Raw genomic sequence first — 19247 nt, 5'->3', positions numbered from 1 at the left:
AGGAGGGGTAGCAGTGTTCTTGTCACTCTCCAGTCTCCAGTGCCATTGCTCACACAGAAACAGGGGTAGCAGTGTTCTTGTCACTCTACATTCTCCAGTGCATTGCTAACTGACATTGCTCACACAGAAACAGGGATAGCAGTGTTCTTATCACTCTCCAGTCTCCAGTGCCATTGCTCAGTGCCATTGCTCACACAGAAACAGGGGTAGCAGTGTTCTTGTCACTCTCCATTCTCCAGTGATATTGCTCATTGCGATTACTGCTCACACAAAAACAGGAGGGGTAGCAGTGTTCTTGTCACTCTGCAGTCTCCAGTGGCATTGCTCACACAGAAACAAGGGTAGCAGTGTTCTTGTCACGCTCCAGTGACATTGCTCATTGCCATTGCTCATACAGAAACAGGAAGGGTAGCAGTGTTCTTGTCACTCTCCAGTCTCCAGTGCCATTGCTCAGTGCCATTGCTCACACAGAAACAGGGGTAGCAGTGTTCTTGTCACTCTCCAGTCTCCAGTGCCATTGCTCAGTGCCATTGCTCACACAGAAACAGGGGTAGCAGTGTTCTTGTCACTCTCCAGTGACATTGCTCAGTGCCATTGCTCATACAGACACAGGAGGGGTAGCAGTGTTCTTGTCACTTGACAAAAATTGACTGGAAATGTTATTGAGGTTAATAATAATGTAAGAACAAAAAAAGAGCCAAATTATGCGATTTTAGCAAAATAAATAAATAGGGATTTTAGAAAAAAAACACATGAGGGCGGTTTTACCAAAACCAAAACACAAAGTTAATCCAGATCCAAAACCAAAACCAGGGGGTCAGCGAACATCTCTAGTCTGTACATAACCCCTATTGTCATATGTACAATCTACTGTAATGGCAACAAAGAGTAATGACAGAGCAACCTTTACATTATGGATGCCCCCATTTCTCTATGTTCTTCAACTACATTTTAAAGCTGGAGACATATATGTACGACCTTCAAGTTCAGTATATATAATCTGAGCAATGTACTTTTATAATCTTTATAGTAACGTTTTATTTAGAAAACAACTACAAAATACACAGCAGGGTGCTTGGCAGTTATAATTTCGTTATGATCTCTACTGCAGTTCCTAAAGTACCAGTCAGGAGTCTGGCACCAGGTAATGAAGAATGTAGATGACAGTTTGACATTGCTTAAATTTAATTTATAGGAAAGGCGTTACCATTCATTTTTAATACAGTGCGTTCACACTGTGTGCCAACCTTTCATCAAAACGTGGTTATTTTTTATTTATGATGTGCGGTAAAATGACAGAACGCTGCTTTCAAATCGTGCTGTCTTTATTTGCAGGCAAAAGATACTAAAGTGAAACAGGGAGTGGAAACAACAGAGAGGCTGTATAAGTGTGGGCACCAGGTATACTAATAGCTAAGACTCCTGGACAATTAGTATTATTATTTCTATAATGCTTGTATATTCCTTTGCCCTGTGCAATCATTGGTAGCATGGGATAACAGATATAAAATTGAGTATAAGTCCAATGCAGAACTATATATATGTAAAGTGAGGCACATTAAGCCAAACGACCTTAAACTTATCCATATGTCAGGAATCAAGCACTTACCTATTAAGGGTTAGGTTGTTCTATCTCTCTAGTCAATAGAATCCTGTGGGAGTGGTTGGGATGGACGCCCATATATTGTCACGCAAAGGATGCTGGATCCTCTTCCATCGCAGAAATCCTGTGGGATCGACGTGTCAGGCTGAGTAGCTGTATTTTTTTTTTATTTTTTTTTACAAAATACTGTTTTTTGATCTTTTTATGTCATTGTCTTTTGTAACTCATCTTTTTATATTACTTTAAGCGCTTAGCATGTTCCAGGTGTAAATAATAATATTGCGGATTCCCTGTCGTGTTTTCAATGTTTGCGTTTTAGGACTTTGGCACCTCATGCTAAGTTCTCTGGAACCCCGTGTCCCCCCTCTATCTGCAAGATTGTTGAACAGGCTTAAAAGATCTAGCTGAGACATTGTTGGCCCCGTCTACCAGGAGAGCGTATCACGCAGTCTGGCAGCATTGGGGTAGCTTTCTGGAATCGCGGGGTCGGCGATACGGAGGTCAGAAAGGGGATATGATGGCGTTTATTTGGTCTCGCTATAAGGAGGACATCTCTAAAGCGGCTATGTCCTCCACGTTGGTGGGCCATTTATTTTAGGGCCCGCATGCACGATTCCCCTGACCTGACTAAAAGTTTTGTTATATCGAATGCTTTAAAAGGGCTGGCAAAAAGACAGCCATCTGTTGTAGATCATAGAAGGCCTGTAGATGAGAGTTTATTAAAACAATTGCTAACTTGCTATGGTGACTAGTTCTGAGTATGAAACACTTTTGTTTAGTTCTGCTTTTTTCCCTTGCCTTTTTTGGTGCGTTCAGAGTCAGTGAGTTGGTTGCACCCTCCAAACATGATATTGGCAATGCGTTAGTGGCTAGGCATGTTTTGCTTGCACATAATGTTCTGTCTTGTAAATACAAGTAGTAATTCTTACATCAAAGACTGATCAAATGGGCAAAGGACATTGGCTATCGATAAATGCCCATGAGGACCAGAATATTTGTGTTGTCGCTCTCTGCTCTAAGTTTGAGGGAGTCCGACCCCGTGGATCTGAACCATGATTGATTCATATTGATGGTTCCCCATTGACGAAATTTCAGTTTAATACTGTGCTTAAATCTGCCCTTAAGCATTTTGGTTTTAGACCCAGCACTCTATGGCACTCGCTGAAAGTGGAACGTCCATATCTGCAATTAAATCCATTGGCAGATGTAAGCCTAATGCTTACAAGATATATATTAGACATGAACCATGTTAGCATGCTCCTTTCTTCCTGCGTTAACCCAGGGCTTTGCGTCTTGTCGCTTTTAGCGGGGGAGTGAAGGGATTTTTCCTGTCTCTCTTTTTGTTTTGGTGGGGAGGGGAGGGGGGCAGAATAATTGTACCTATTCACCACTGCAAAGACCTGCTCTGCTGAGAAACATAACAAGTTGTATATGTAATTGTATGACGGGAGTTATTGGGGCATCACAGGCAATTGGAGAGCAATGCAGCATTTTACACAGGACAAAGAAAAACCTATTCCAGGCAGCAGCTGCTCTCCAAAGGAGCAATATCCGCTCTAGGTAATGTTCTCGCATACACTATAACACAACCCCTCAACACTGCACCAAACACCTGGCATACACAATATAACATAACTGGTGATAACTGCACCAGTATAAGCCCAGTTTTGGCTTAATAATGTGTCCTGTGGTAGGAGGCAAAACCAAACCTCATTGATCCCGACAGTTGTTATTAACATCTTACTTTATTCTTTCTACCTTGAGTTAAATAACTGACGTTTAAGACGGCTTTAGCATCACTTATTTCTTCAATGTTGTTAAATAAGAGTAAAAATAGAAACAGGTCATTTTGTGACTCATGGGGATAGATTTACAAAAATATCTAAAAAAGGAAAAGTGGAGCTGTTGGCCATAGCAACCAATCAGAGTATAGCTAACGTTATCTATAATGTACTATATTAGTGATGGGCAACCTGATTCACTTTGAGATGCAGCCCTCTAAACCGCTGTAATATAATACCAGCAGGCATTTTGTATAAGTGTTACAAGCTATAACAGACATATCTTACAATAAAGCAGGAAAGAGCTGAGGGCTGCAGGTGAAGACTCAGAGGGCCGCATGTGGCCCAAGGGCCGCCTCTCACCCATCACTACTAGAGAAATGGTACATAACATCGGATTGGCTGCTATGGCAATCGCCTCCACTTTTCCTTTTTAGATGTTTTGCTAAATCTACCCCATGGACTTTGCTGTATATATTAAAACCAAAAAGAATCCATTCTTCCAATGAAGATGTTGCAGAATGAACTGCAGGACAGTATCAGGAAATATCAAACCTTTGGGATTATTTGATGGATCGACATTAATCCCTTATCACTCCTTAGTGCTTCCTTAGCTCTAGAGCACAGCCGGTTCGTGATATGTCCATCTAATTACTACTTATGTAACTTTCTTATGAAACTATTCCTGAGGGAACTCCTAACAGGCCACAAATTATGAATATATGTTTTTACTGAAAACACAGGTGAATTAATCAAAAGGATGGTGTCTAATTAACCTTACCTGTGACCAAGCAGGTATTTCCTGCAGTGCTAACCTGATAGAGGTTCCCTAAGGACGAGTGTAAGTGTCTCTATTGTAGCTATAGTTCTAGACAGTGTCACTGAGTGCTTGGATTGTATGTATTAACTGGTGGTGTTCATGCAGAACAGAAAAATAGTACACACCATAACCGCAGGTAGTTTTCTGAGATGCATTTTGTCGAAGAAATAAAAAAAAAAAAGTAAAACGGCAAAAAAACCCCCTACCCTGTTATTTAGTTGAATTAATTATTTGTTTTTAAATTATCTATGGATTATATTTACTTTTTCAGCATTGAATACATTATTTTGTGATTTTTTTAAAAAAAGTAATCCGTTTCTTTCTTGCAACAGTCAAGGGGATATATTTACTAAACTGCGTATTTGAATAAATGGAGATGTTTCCTAAAGCAACCAATCAGATTCTAGCTGTCATTTTGTAGAATGCGCTAAATAAATGATAACTAGAATCTGATTGGTTGCTATAGGTAACATCTCCACTTTTTCAAACCCGCAGTTTAGCACATATTCCACAAAAATTGGGAATCAGGTAAGGACTAAGATTATTCTTTATAAAAGAATGAAGAGCCCTATTGCAAGCAAAAATGTGTGTTCTCACCGGCGATAGGACTTCATTTTTATTTTGCTTAATGCAAGAAAGGGGCTATAGCTGGGAATTATGATTGTTGTCACCAGAAATAACCCTGACGGCTGTACATTTTGATGGCTTTTGCAGGCCTATCCATCCCCATGCTTTGATATGGAAAAGTCTATTTAACAAGGCCCCCCCCTCCCCCCGGCCACGAGGTTTATCGCATGCAGGGAAGCAATCTAAACCATTGGTGTTCAGTGGGCAGCAGCAGGCAGCCAATCGCTAGGCTGTCTGTTGCTGTATGGGCTCCCATGGTGCTGTTCAGCAGACAGGAAGTCTGACTTCACTTCCTGTCTGCCTGATGTGAGAAGAGATGCTGTTCAGAGCAACTGAAGGTAAGTGAGGGCGGGAGCTGCCTATACTATACCTATACTATACTAAAGGGGGGCTACCTAGACTATACTAAGGGGCGGGGCTGCCTATACTATACTAATGGGGGGGCTGCCTATACTTTACTAAGAGAGGGCTGCCTAGACTATACTAAGGGGAGCTGCCTATACTATACTAAGGGAGGGCTGCTTAGAGTATACTAAGGGGGGGTTGCCTATACTATACTAAGGGGGGCTGCCTATACTATACTAAGGGGGGCTGCCTATACTATACTAAGGGGGGCTGCCTATACCATACTAAGTGGGGGCTGCCTATACTATACTATACTAAGGGGGGCTACCTATACTATACTAAGGGGCTGCCTATACTATACTAAGGGGGGGTTGCCTATACTATACTAAGGGGGCTGCCTATACTATACTAAGGGGGGCTGCCTATACTATACTAAGGGGGGCTGCCTATACTATACTAAGTGGGGGCTGCCTATACTATACTAAGGGGGGTTGCCTATACTTTACTAAGGGGGGCTGCCTATACTATACTAAGTGGGGGCTGCCTATACTATACTAAGGGGGCTGCCTATACTTTACTAAGGGGGGGGTTGCCTATACTATACTAAGGGGGCTGCCTATACTATACTAAGGGGGGGTTGCCTATACTATACTAAGGGGGGCTGCCTATACTATACTAAGGGGGCTGCCTATACTATACTAAGGGGGGTTGCCTATACTATACTAAGGGTGGCTGCCTATACTATACTAAGAGGGCTGCCTATACTATATTAAGGGGGGGCTGCCTATACTTTACTAAGGGTGGGCTGTCTATACTATACTAATGGGGGGGCTGCCTATACTTTACTAAGAGAGGGCTACCTAGACTATACTAAGGGGAGCTGCCTATACTATACTAAGGGAGGGCTGCGTATAGTATACTAAGGGGGGCTGCCTATACTATACTAAGGGTGGCTGCCTATACTATACTAAGGGGGCCTGCCTATAGTATACTAAGGGGGGATTGCCTATACTATACTATACTAAGGGGGGCTGCCTATACTATACTAAGGAGGGGTTGCCTATACTATACTAAGGGGGGCTGCCTATACTATACTAAGGGGGGCTGCCTATACTATACTAAGGTGGATTACCTATACTATACTAAGGGGGGCTGCCTATACTATACTAAGGGGGCTGCCTATACTATACTAAGGGGGGGTTGCCTATACTATACTAAGGGGGGCTGCCTATACTATACTATACTAAGGGGGGCTGCCTATACTATACTAAGGGGGGGTTGCCTATACTATACTAAGGGGGGCTGCCTATACTATACTAAGGGGGGCTACCTATGCTATACTAAGGGGGCTGCCTATACTATACTAAGGGGGGGTTGTCTATACTATACTAAGGAGGGATGCCTATACTATACTAAGGGGGCTGCCTATACTATACTAAGGGGGGCTGCCTATACTTTACTAAGGGGGGGATGCCTATACTATACTAATGGGGGGGCTGCCTATACTTTACTAAGGGAGGGCTACCTAGACTATACTAAGGGGAGCTGCCTATACTATACTAAGGGAGGGCTGCGTATAGTATGCTAAGGGGGGGTTGCCTATACTATACTAAGGGGGGCTGCCTATACTATACTAAGGGGGGCTGCCTATAGTATACTAAGGGGGGTTGCCTATACTATACTATACTAAGGGGGGCTGCCTATACTATACTAAGGGGGGGTTGCCTATACTATTCTAAGGGGGGATTGCCTATACTATACTAAGGGGGCTGCCTATACTATACTAAGGGGGGTTGCCTATACTATACTAAGGGGGGCTGCCTATACTATACTAAGGGGGGCTGCCTATACTATACTAAGTGGGGGCTGCCTATACTATACTAAGGGGGGGCTACCTATACTATAATATACTAAGGGGGGGCTACCTATACTATAGTATAATAAGGGGGGGCTACCTATACTATACTATAGTATAATAAGGGGGGGCTACCTATACTAAACTATAGGAAGGTGGGGGTGCTGCCTATAATAAACTATAGGGAGTGTGAAGGACAAGGGGGGGGGCTACTATAATTTGTGATAGAAAGGGGGGTATGTTGCTATAATGTGTGATATGAGGGAAGGGAAGGAAGGGGGGCTGTCTTAATAACACATCGGTGGAAGGTAGGCTATTAATCTATTAATTTGATGGTGGCGTTTAGGTGTGGGGCTAATTATTTAATGTGTGCTATTTTATTTGTGGGGTGATGGTGGGGCAATTTAATTTATTTGTGGGCTATTTCATTAAATAGTGGGGCCTATTAAATTAAGATGGGGTGGCAGGACATTTAATTCACGGCTAGTGTGATATGGGGCTATTAATTTAATGTGGGACTGAGTTTGGGGAGGAGAGTTATTTACTAAATGTGAATATGAATTATTTAATGCCGGGGATGGTTGTGGGAAATGGTAATATTAAACGTAAATGCTATTAATTTTTGCTGGGGTTGATTGGAGGGAAGTAGGTCTACTTATTAAATGTGTATACTATTAATTTATTGTCAGGGCTGGTTGGAGGGAATTAGATCTATTTATCAAATGTGAGTACTATTATTTTAATGTTTGGGCTGGAGGAAGGCCTAATTATTTAATGTGAATGCTATTGATTAAATGCTGGGGCTGGTTGGCATTTTCTAATTTTCATGTACCCATTATTTTTTTCAAATAGGGCCTCCAGCATTCCAGTATCCAGACAAGCAGAAACTGATCTAAAGTAACCAGCAGCCACAGGTCGTGTAAGTGACAAGAACAGGTAGGAAAGAGCAGGACAGACTACCAACTGTGCTGAATCTGATGGGGCAGTCCCGAATTTGGGTGACTGTCCTGCTTAGTCAGGATTTGGTCAGACAGCAATGACAGTTAGGAGGTATGTCCCGCTTCACACTGTACTGTTAGTGAAGGCAGAGCTGCGTGTATCTAAGAGTAGTGCACACAGTTTTGCCTGTGTATTTGTCTAAAATGTATCTAAAATGATAACCCCCTGTCTTAAGTGCACCGCCCCCCCCCCCCCCCCCCAGAGCCTTATTCCAGCTCTGGTGATACACCAGTGGTTCTTACATTGATTCCATTGTCTCCTTCTACCTTGCACTGATCCCATTCTCAGATCACTTTGTAGAACATATGGCCAGCCCCCATTGCACTGACAATATCATTAATCCTGCCTCCTTTGCACTTAGTATATCACCAGCAAATACTTATAATAGCTTTCCCCTTTACTTATGCCATTGTCTGTCAACCCTCCCTACACTGTAAATTCAAGCGATCCCCAATCACTGGGCACATTTAGGGCTCATACATTTGTTGCAAATTAAGTGTTTTCTTGCAAATGCTATTTCACCTTTGTGATGATCGCACCTGGATAGCCATTTATTATAAGGATTATTGTTAATGCATTTTTGAAACACAGTACACATATTTATATATTATATTTAGAGAGAGATTTAACTGGTAGTTTGCATCTCATAACGTCAGGAAAACAACAGTGCGTGAGATGCTCATATGCTGCTCTGGCAGACTGATCAAATACGATTGTGCCAACATCTTTCGTAATAATTAAACTTATTAAACAAAGTCAGATATGTTTATATGAAGGCAATTTTGGAAGGATGTGTTAGTAGGCAACTAAACAAGTTGGAGCCCAGAGGCATAAACCAGTCGCAGATAATTTAAAAGGATTCATGTAATTTTATGACACAGGACTGGTAGCATTTGCCCTGCATTGCTTTAGAGATGCCCACTGTGTGTAAAGTCATCACATCTAGGTTTTCCTAAATGTTACTACAACCAAATTCCAGTAGTTCTAAATCCCGCCTACTTTTGTGTTGGCCCCCACAGTGCTCCGCAGCACCGTACAGTAGGGAAGACAGGACATATTCAAAACAGTGACAAGGTAGACAAAATAAATGCAGACATGGAAACAAAGAGTATGGAGGACCCTGATCATTAGAGAGCTTACATTCAAACTGGAAGAGAGAAGCTAAAATAAGAGGAGTGAGTGTGGCTTAGAGTGCAGATTGGGACAACTGTGAGGGTGCATTAGTGTGAATAGTATTATTGGGATAAGGTAAGCTCTGAAAAAGAGATGGGGTTTCAGAGTGTCTAAAGATTTGAAGGCTGTGGAAGAGTTGATTGAGCGTGGTAGAGAATTCTATAAGTGCGGAGCAGTACAGGCAAAGTCTTGTAGGCGGGAGTGAGAGGTGGTTACCAGAGTCGAGACAAAGCGCAGGTCAGAGGTAGATATAAGAGGACGGGTGGGAGAGTATTTTGTTATGAGATGTATGAAGGGCTAGTGTTGAAGGCTTTGTAGGTAAAGGTGAATAATTGAAATTGGATTCTGGAGGACACACGGAGCCAGTGTAGGGTTTTGCAAAGTGGTACAACAGATGTGGAGCAGTGATAGAGGAAGATCAGTCTTGCAACAGCATTTAGGATGGATTGAAGTGTGGATACATGGATGTCAGGAATGCCAGAAGGCAGGAAGTTGCAGTAGTCAAGATGTGAGTAATAAAGCAGAGGGAGGAGTGAAGTATGACACCAGGGCAGTGGGTTTGGGAGAAATTGTGGTGTTATTGACAGTGAGGGAGATTTGAGGGCAGGTGATGACTCTGGCAGGAGGGAAGATAAGCTGTTTTGGACATGTTGGACATGTTGAGCTTTAGGTAGCGTTGAGACATCCAGAGATACAGTTGGTTACATCCTTATTATTGATCTCAGTTATAGTTCAGTGCAACACAATCTCTCTTTTTTCTTGAGAATCCAATTGCCACAGTGAATAGTTCAGTGGTAGCTCTCCTCCCCTTCCAAGGGCTATAGAACTCTGTGGTGAAAATATGCAGCTTGGACGATCCAGTTATCTGTAACAAATACAGTACATGTGTGATAATATATTCTGTCTGGGGCAGTGGTACGTCTGTGCTTGTGAAGCCGTGAAGGAGATCCAGTCAGCTACTTGTTACATAGGAAGCTGCTGCTCCGCTATGATGTCACAGTCAAACTCCACACTCCCAGTCTTAGAGCTGCGGATGCTGCCCTCACCTCCCACCGGCCAATGTAAGATGCAGCAGGGGTGGGCACAATGCTTGAGGGTGCCGCTTCCAAGTGGCGCTGGTATCAGTTATTATTAGACATTCACCACCATATTGCTAAGGCGGAGGCACTGCTACAATCTTTCTCAAAACCACAGTAATAAGGGATTTCTCACTGATAAATCTTCCCCTTACTGCATGCTAAATTTTCAAAGTATACAGTGCCCTATTACCACCTGCCAAAATGGCAGTCTCTGCCAGCGATAGAGATTTTTTTCTCTGCTTTGCCCTATACATCCATGTGTTACCGCCAATGCTGCAATTTCCAGTGATAATCCTACTAGCGGTAAGATTCTCCAGCGGGGCTTCACCATGAGTAATTACCAAGTACTACAGCTGTACTTGTACCTCCGCACTACCTGCTCCGCTATCTCCATAACAGGACGGTGATTTTAAAAGATCATTTTAAAAATGCTTTATTCTTTGAAGAAAACATGTTTTAATGCATAAAGGTTTTTAATTATTTTTTTATAATAGATTTTTTTAGACCTATTTTTACAATTTTTATCATAATATTTTCCAGGGCAATTTAAATTCCCACCAGTGGCATTGAAGGGGCAACCGTCAAAGGGACATCTCCCAACTGTTCCGGAACTAGGACAGAAGTCCCGATCTGTGGGACAGTCCCCTCAAGTTGGAATTGTTCTTTCCAAATCTGTACAGTTGGCTCAGTGGATGGGGCCTGTGCCAACTATAATCTGCCACCGCTGGGCCCCCAAAGATGGCCAGGGCCCAGGGACTCTGTACCAGCCTCACATGCTTCTCGGTGCAAAAATTGTCCTTTAAATATCAGATATTATATTTGTTATTAATTAACAAGTTAAAATTGTCCATTAAATATTAGTTATTATATTTATTATTAATTAACAAGTTAAAATTTTCCTTTAAATATTAGTTACTATATTTGTTATTAATTAACAAGTTATTTGGATTTGGTGTATAAATCAGTAGATAATCTCAAATTATGTACTTAACAAGCACATCCAAACGCCCGATACTGTCAATACTTGAAGAAAACTCTCATTTGATGGAGGGAAGTAATGTATTAATATCTCCCATCATTATGCTAAAGTCCTTTATACGCCTAGTCCATTGGATAAGGATGTCATCTAGATATTTAAGATGGGTATGTATGGAATTATTATGTATGGGATGCCTTAAGAAAATTAAATGATCAATTTGTAAATAGGTCAGCGTATTGGGGTTCGAAGGAAGACACCAAACTTTTGTTTTTGTAAATCAAAATCATTTTTGAATCTAAAATAATTTATTGTAAGTGCTTTTTTTTAATAAAACGATGTTAAATTCTCTTAAATCATCTCCTACATTGGGCGTCCTTTGATATTTTCATACATTGAAGATTAGGACCCTGGGCATACACTATATTAGGGGAACAGTAGGCAATTATATCCTCTTGGCTAGCAACTTTATGTAAAATTTAGGGCATGGATGTGACAAATATTTATAGTTGTGTCAGCAATTTTTATAACTATACTGAGACCAATTCAGGCTGACTGGCTTAGTGGTCATCATCATTATTACCGCTCCATTATTACATCATCATTCCATTCCGGATTGTTGTTACATACCTAGAATGCTGACCTCAGATTTCAGTCTCAAGCGATCGCCCCCCCTAGCAGGGGCTTGCTGCCGGCGGCTGCACAATATGTGCAGGTCCGCTCGGCAGTGACAGTGTGCTGCCCGGCTGCTCTGATTGTGTTTAAAACACAATCAGAGCAGCCGGGCAGCACATTGTCACCGCCGAGTGGACCTGCACATATTGTGCAGCCGCCGGCAGCCTTGAAGTCAAAAAGGGGGCGGGGCCTAAATCGCCCCCCCTAAATCGCCCCGGGTAGGATACTTTTCTAGATCCGCCCCAGGTCTCAAGTGGGAAGTAGGTGAAAGTGACTGTTTTCGAGCCAGCTGAGAAATGAATACTTTCATTTTTAGCGTTTTAGTGCTTTTGACAGGAATTGCCAAAACAGAGAAAAGTAAGGAACAATTAACCTGTAAGAATGTATATTATTAAATAGCGCTAAACCAATTTATTTGAGATTAGGGGCCTATTTATCAGTGGCAAAGAGCCCTAGTATTGACAAACTATCTATCAATGGGGTTACCCGTAAAGTGTTGGTGCCAAAGACTCCCTTATGCTTATGTATGGGGTCGCCGATTTATCGCGGTGTTACCACCATGATGTCTATTCCAGTAATGCCATTTCAGAATGGTGTTATCAGAATAAAAAAACACTCACGTGTTAAAATCTTAAAGTACTATTTAAATTATGTTTAATTATTAAAATAGAGCAAATTTTTTTTTTCATGTTTGTAATTAATTAATTTAAGTTGAAAAAAAAAACAAAAAAACCTGCAGTATGTATAAGACGTTGTTGTACTATCATGGCTTGTGCTTAAATTCAGTATATTGTTATTTTCAGATTCCATCGTAGCACCAGGAGAGGGTAAGTCTATATTTGTCAAAGTTGCTTTCCCAATATATATATATATATATATATATATATATATATATATATATATATATATAACCAAAACAGCTTCCGATCGTGTCATACAACTCTATCCCACATGTCTGATTGTGTTTGTAATATAATGTAATTAGTGACCCTTTACAGAGGTACATGTATTGCATTGTATATCCAAGTGATATCACATGCCTGCAGCATACAGTATATTTGCTGGGACGTAGTAGAACTGGATTCTAGTAATGTCATATCTGGATGGAGTTACCAAAACAAATACATAAAAAATGAAGTACTCTTTACATTTAAATTATGCTTTGTTTAATTATTAAAATAGAGTAATAACATCTTATTACGGTAAGCTAAAAGTATCTTGTATACAAGATTATATAGAACGTTGATTACGTGAGTGTGTTTTTTTAATTTTGTTTCAATACTTTTCTTTCGTAAATAATGTAACCGAGAGGCCAAATCCTGGTTTCAGTTCCATTGCACGTGGGCGAGTTTTTTGTGGGTGTGTTTTATGTATGTTGTGTTATCATGTTTCTGTGTGGTGGTTGTTATGAATGATTAGGACTTTAACGTAATGCTGGACAATACATCTGCTTAATAATGTTTACATTCAATGTATTTTTATTTGCAGGATATATTACCCCTGATGTCTACTATGACCTCCTGCTCCAAGAAATTGGTAAGTCTCTATTTGCCAAAGCAAAGATTCCCAATCTGTCTTACTCTGTCTGTCAGGCCCAGATTCCGTGCTTCCGTTAGGCGAACTAAAGTAGTCACCAAGGACGCCATAGTTACAGGGCGTCTTAAACAGTGACTGAGCGACATAATGTCACTAATTCAGTGGCTTTTTTTTCCTTGCGGCTTCTCTCCACACTGTGCGGCGGCCGCTGACATGGAGGAGATTCATCCAGAAGCTTCTAACCTGCGCTGCTGCCTCATGTCAGTGATTGGCTGGGAGTGTAGCGCTGAGCTGTGATGTCACGCTCCCAGTATGAGGAGCAGAAATACCAGGCCCCGCCCCCTGCCTGTAAAGCAGGAAGCGGTAGGGGTGGGGGTTAGGGGTGCAGCACCCATACACCTTCCGTCAGCCCTGGCTAGACTCACCCCCGACCTGGGCTGGATCTTCTAATACTACGGAGATAACATCTGAATTTGCAGTGGCAGAACTACAGGGTGTGTGGCAGCTACGGGGCCAAGAGGTAAGGGGGGCCCAGCGATACCAGTCCATCTACTCCTGGGACCCCTGCTCTGTGTGTATCACTGCATGTGTTATCACCTTTATCCTTACACAGATCCCAGTATTATACATATGAATTGTCTCCTTAATGTTACATTCTCGCATATGCATTTTCTCCATACACTTATAACAGCTTATTACCTGCTTCTCTCATCCGGAATACTCTTTCTTTCCTGAACACCTACCCAAGAGAGAGTTAAAACTCTACTATTTTCCACAGCACAGGCATTGTTACTGGTGCTGTCAATCAAATTGCTTCTCAAGCGGTAAGTTACTAACATTATGTCACATTTTAAAAGCACTCTGAATTCAAATATTGTCTTTGCCTAAAGCTGACTTTCCTACTCTCCCTGAACGTCACATATTTCCCAGAAGAGGAGGCCACTCTCACGGATCGCTCATCATTGCCCCGCCTCCCGCTGTGTGATGTCAGGAATTGCGGCACTGCACAGTGGGGAAGGGCGTGGCCATGATGACGTTGTCTCTCCCCCTGCACTTGCCCCTTAAGCCGCCTAGGTCCAGCCCATTAGCAGCTTCCTTTCCTTTTTATCATCTTGCGCCTTGTTTTGCCACGTTGTGTTTGGTGGTACGGACACGTGTATGGTTTAGAGCGGTAAGGTGCTGCACGGTTATGGTATCATACACTGCTGCTATGTATGTTCCAGGTTTCAGATCACTTTTCTCCACATTTTTTTGTGACTGTGGTCATAGTGACACTAACTTTGGTTCCTCTTGTCTTTATGTCGTCTGATGGCAATCGATATATGTGTAGCTCATCATTACTAATAGGCCGAAATCTGTGATGAGAACGTGTTCCTGCCACAGTGTTTGCCATTTCTAGATGGCTATGCAGCTTGGTTTTGCAGTCTTGTACTTCGTTTTGTGACACATTAAAAAAAAAACTTAATGCCATGTACATTTTCATTTGCCCAGGTCCAAAGGCGTCAAGATGCGATAGGTGTCCACTTCTTGCAGACTGGTGCGTGTGGCTAGACGTCCCTCCAATGCCATCACAAGGACTCATACTATGAGATGTGTCAATAAAATTAATTCTGTTTGAATGTTGAAGTCCTCCTTATTGAAGCATAAATTAAAAAAGTTTTGCATTTCTTGTATTGTGCACTAGCACCATCAATAAAGTAGTAAATATACTCCAATAGTTTTGCTAAGTGTTTCATAACTACTGTAATGAAGGCATGCACAGTTATAGCTACATGGTCATGAGTATCGCTAATAACGCACAGGCTCACACAGTTTGAAGTGTCACAATCATCTTGCCTAAAATATACAACAAGATGACAGTCACCATGTTCTTTGGTCCCCTTCAGTGACATAACCTTTAAGCTTTTTCTGGCTTCTTTTTTGTGATACAAGAAAGAATTACAGCATGTTTTCCGAAATTCTTCATATCTTAGCAGCAGAAGCTTTTCATGATGGTAGCAGACTGAGCTTTCAGGATCATTGATTACTGCATTTGAAACTTCATTTCTCAGAATCAAAAGCTCTTTTTCTTCATCTGTAAAGTGGTCCCAGCTATGTACTTCAATGGTTTTTGAGTAGATAGTAATATGGCAGTATGTATTTAAAAGACTACCAAATGACATACTTGCCTACTTTGGGCAAGTTCTTTTTGGGAGAGGGGTGTGGCGGGAGGGTGGGAGGGGGGCGTGGCACGGCCAAACAAGTCATTTTGGCCCCTCCCCCGCGATGGAAATGCCGGTTTGTCGTAGGGGCGGGGCCAAAATGACGTGATTCACCGCAAAATGTGTCATTTTGGGACGGCAGTAGCGGAATGCGGGAGATTTGCCTGCTCTCCCGGGAGTCCGTGAGACTGACCCGAATTTCGGGAGAGTTAGCAAGTATGCCAAATGAGCAGCTGCCATGACGGACTCATTCTGTGTCTCCCTCTCTCTTTCTCTGGAAAGTTTCAGTTTTGGTCTTTCTAAAGGGAATCCCCCTCCCATCAGTTTCTGTTTGTTTAATTTCCTGTATGGGAGTTTTATCCCATTGCCTCAGTTTAGTTCACTTTTTTGGTATGGTTTTTAACAATGTGTAAATTATGTATGCTGTACAGCAGTAATCGAGCATCAACTTCATTATTTTTTTTCTCCACTATGAAACAGAGTACCCGGCTGATTTTTTTTTGTGGTAGTAATGTATATCTTTTTTAAACAGCTCCCAAAAAATGGGATCCCTAATGTCAATTGAACCTAGCGGTTTTAATTCTATTAGAAAATTGTGCGTTTTTGCTGTAACGCAAAACATGAGGCAGATAAAGTAATTTGGTTTGGATTTTTGGATTCGGGAGGAAGAGTTACCTTAGGGGGTTCAAATTTTGTGGTGATTCCTTAATAAACACCCGCAGTACTTCAAATAAACTGGATAAAGAAGCCGCGATTAGTAAATTATTTAATAAATTGAAAAATCAATATTTAATCAACTAATTGTCAGACAGTTGAGATATTTGGCAGAAATAGTTGTTTTGACATCCTCTCGTAACTACATTTTTTTCGTAGATATCTGAGATGGGTGGTGGACAACACTGGCTGAACTGACATGGAATGACCCAGCAGCCAATTTACCTACTAGTATGTTTTTGGAGTGTGGGAGGAAATCGGAGCACCTGGAGGAAACCCACGCAAACATGGGGAGAACATACAAACTCCACACAGTTAAGGCCATGGTTGGGAATCGAACCCATGACCCCAGTGCTGTGAGGCAGAAGTGCTAACCACTGAGCCACTGTGCTGCCCAACCAATATCAATGGTTGTCTACATGTGTTTTAATGTTCTATTGCACTAGTCCATATTGCTGGCTGACGCGGAGGCCCCGAAATGCGTAGATGGAACAGTAGGGTTCAGTTAAACTAATCCATTTTCTGATCTATAATCCATTCTCTGAACAAACAATATTCTCACCTGCTTACTTGGCATATGTAAGTTCAGCTTATATTGTATGCTGGTTAAAAGGGATCTTTAATTACCTCCATAAGGGGCTCTTCGTTAAAAAAAATATAGGATTTATTATAAGTTTATGTTATTTTAAATACTACCCGGTTGTATTATATACTGTGTAGAGTTTTCGTGTGATTCATTATTACGGTGCTTTTATGTGCAATTGACTGCCTTTTCTATCACTTTAACATATTTTCTGTAATTAAGCCGGAAATGTGTAATTAGTTAGTGCAACTATAAACGGAATCATTTGCTGCATTAATTGTGTGGCCTGAAATGAGCACTAGGAGAATGTAATATATGATTAAAATAAGAGGTGAATTTTAACAGTCAAGTGCCAACATAAATATTCTTTAATCACTTTTTCTCAGCCCCCTTCAGGGGCAGGCTGGCAAATTTTAGCACAGCAGGAGTCTATTAGGAACATTTTAAAGGAAAAAAATGCAGGTAGCCCAGTGACTCAGTCCAAGGTAGCCCACCAGTCCCTGGCCTCTCTTTCACCTGAAAATAAATAGGGACTCAGAGAAGAGCCCAGTTGCTGCTGGCTGGTTGGTTGGTGTGGGCAGCACGGTGGCTCAGTGGTTAGCACTTCTGCCTCACAGCAGTGGGGTCATGAGTTCAATTCACAACCATAGCCTTAGTCCACACTCCTGTGTGGAGTTTGTATGCTCTCCCCGTGTTTGCGTGGGTTTCCTCCGGGTGCTCCGGTTTCCTCCCACACTCCAAAAACATACTGGTAGGTTAATTGGCTGCTATTAAATTGCCCTTAGTCTCTCTTGGTCTGTGTGTGTGTATTTTAGGGGATTTAGATTATATGCTACAAAGGGCAGGGACTGATGTGAATGAGTTCTCTGTGCAACACTGCGGAATTAGTGGCGCTATATAAATAAATAGCTGCTGCTGATGATGATGATTATAGCAAACCCAGTATTGGCGCATTGGGATCAGTTGGGATAAGGCCAGTGTTGACTGCCATTTTATCGTTTTTAGTTAGCCCCTCGCTTTTAATCGACTTTGAAGCTCATCAGGGGTTGGAAAATCCTGGACAAGCTGCATACATGTGAGAATATAGTTAGCATTACAATTTTCATTGTTTCTACCGCACATAAACAACAATCATCATCATCAGTTATTTATATAGAGCCATCAATTACACAGCACTGTACAGAGAATATTTGGAATTCACATCAGTCCCTATCCCATTGGAGCTTCTTACAGTCTAAATTTCCTAACACACACACATAGACAGACACACAGACACACACTATGGTTAATTTTGTCTGCAGTCAATTAACCCACTAGTATCTTTCCCACATTCCAAAAACATACTAGTCAGTTTATTGGCTGCTGACAAAATTAACCCTAGTGTGTTTTAGGGAATTTAGACTGTAAGCATCTTTTGATTGGGCGGCCAAACTTTTCCAAACTGACCAATCACATTAATAATATGGGGATTAAACTTACACACATGATTGCATTGCATTGTGGAATCTACAAGAGTGGAATCGTCCCCATAGATTCTCTCCATAATACAATTGAGAATGTTTCTTTAACACTTTAATTACACTTTTTTATTTGAGTTATCAATAATGTCTGTGCTCAAATTTCTTATACATTTCTAATTTTATGCTTTGGAAAAAAAAGCTATGTGCATATTTGTGTAAAAGAGATATGATGAATGACATTTTTTTCTAAATTACAGTGGAATCTAGCAGAATCACCAACCTGGTATGGCAGGAAGATTGACCTGAGATTTGATGGACTGTTATTGAAGACACAAATGGAACCATCATTAAGTCGAGTCTAAAATGTCACTTGTTTTATTCAGTAATGAGGACTGTAACTATATATTAATCATACCTGTAACTGGAGGACGCTGGAGATTGATGGATGGCAGAACAATTGCTATGCTATTCAGTTTTGTTGGACTAATGTTGTCTTGGATACTGAAGATAACGACTGTCACATTCAGTCCCTTATATTTATACTGAGTTTAGTTACATGGTTATTAAAGTTGAAAACATGCTTACAGGTTGGTGTTATAAATAGATTTCTAATGCAGAAATTGTCATGCCAAAGAAAAGAAATAACTCAGTGGCTATGGAGTAGCTTATGTACAAAATATTACAATATTTATTGAAACACCAAGTAATCAGACATGTAAAAGCATTTAAAGGGGTCCATCTTCAGACTACTCCTCACTATAGTTCTACCAGGGGAGGGCTGGTAAATGTTAGCCCAGGGGGCAAGACTTGACTCAGCAGC

The 19247-nt window shown here is 41.3% G+C and overlaps 1 long non-coding RNA gene across 2 annotated transcripts; it reads left to right on the top strand.

Moving 5' to 3' along the window:
- Window positions 1-1328: 1328 nt before the first annotated feature.
- On the top strand, window positions 1329-19013 carry LOC142100177 (uncharacterized). Of its 2 annotated transcripts, none has more exons than XR_012678752.1 (4): window positions 1329-1401; window positions 12737-12760; window positions 13422-13469; window positions 18685-19013. It is a non-coding gene; the product is annotated as an uncharacterized LOC142100177 (long non-coding RNA). The 2 variants fall into 2 exon arrangements; XR_012678753.1 differs by lacking the exon at window positions 18685-19013 and adding an exon at window positions 14961-15184.
- Window positions 19014-19247: the final 234 nt, after the last annotated feature.

The sequence above is a fragment of the Mixophyes fleayi genome, chromosome 8, assembly GCF_038048845.1.
Source record: "Mixophyes fleayi isolate aMixFle1 chromosome 8, aMixFle1.hap1, whole genome shotgun sequence".
NCBI classification, from domain to species: Eukaryota; Metazoa; Chordata; class Amphibia; order Anura; family Limnodynastidae; genus Mixophyes; species Mixophyes fleayi.
This window is presented reverse-complemented; position numbering and strand designations above follow the sequence as displayed.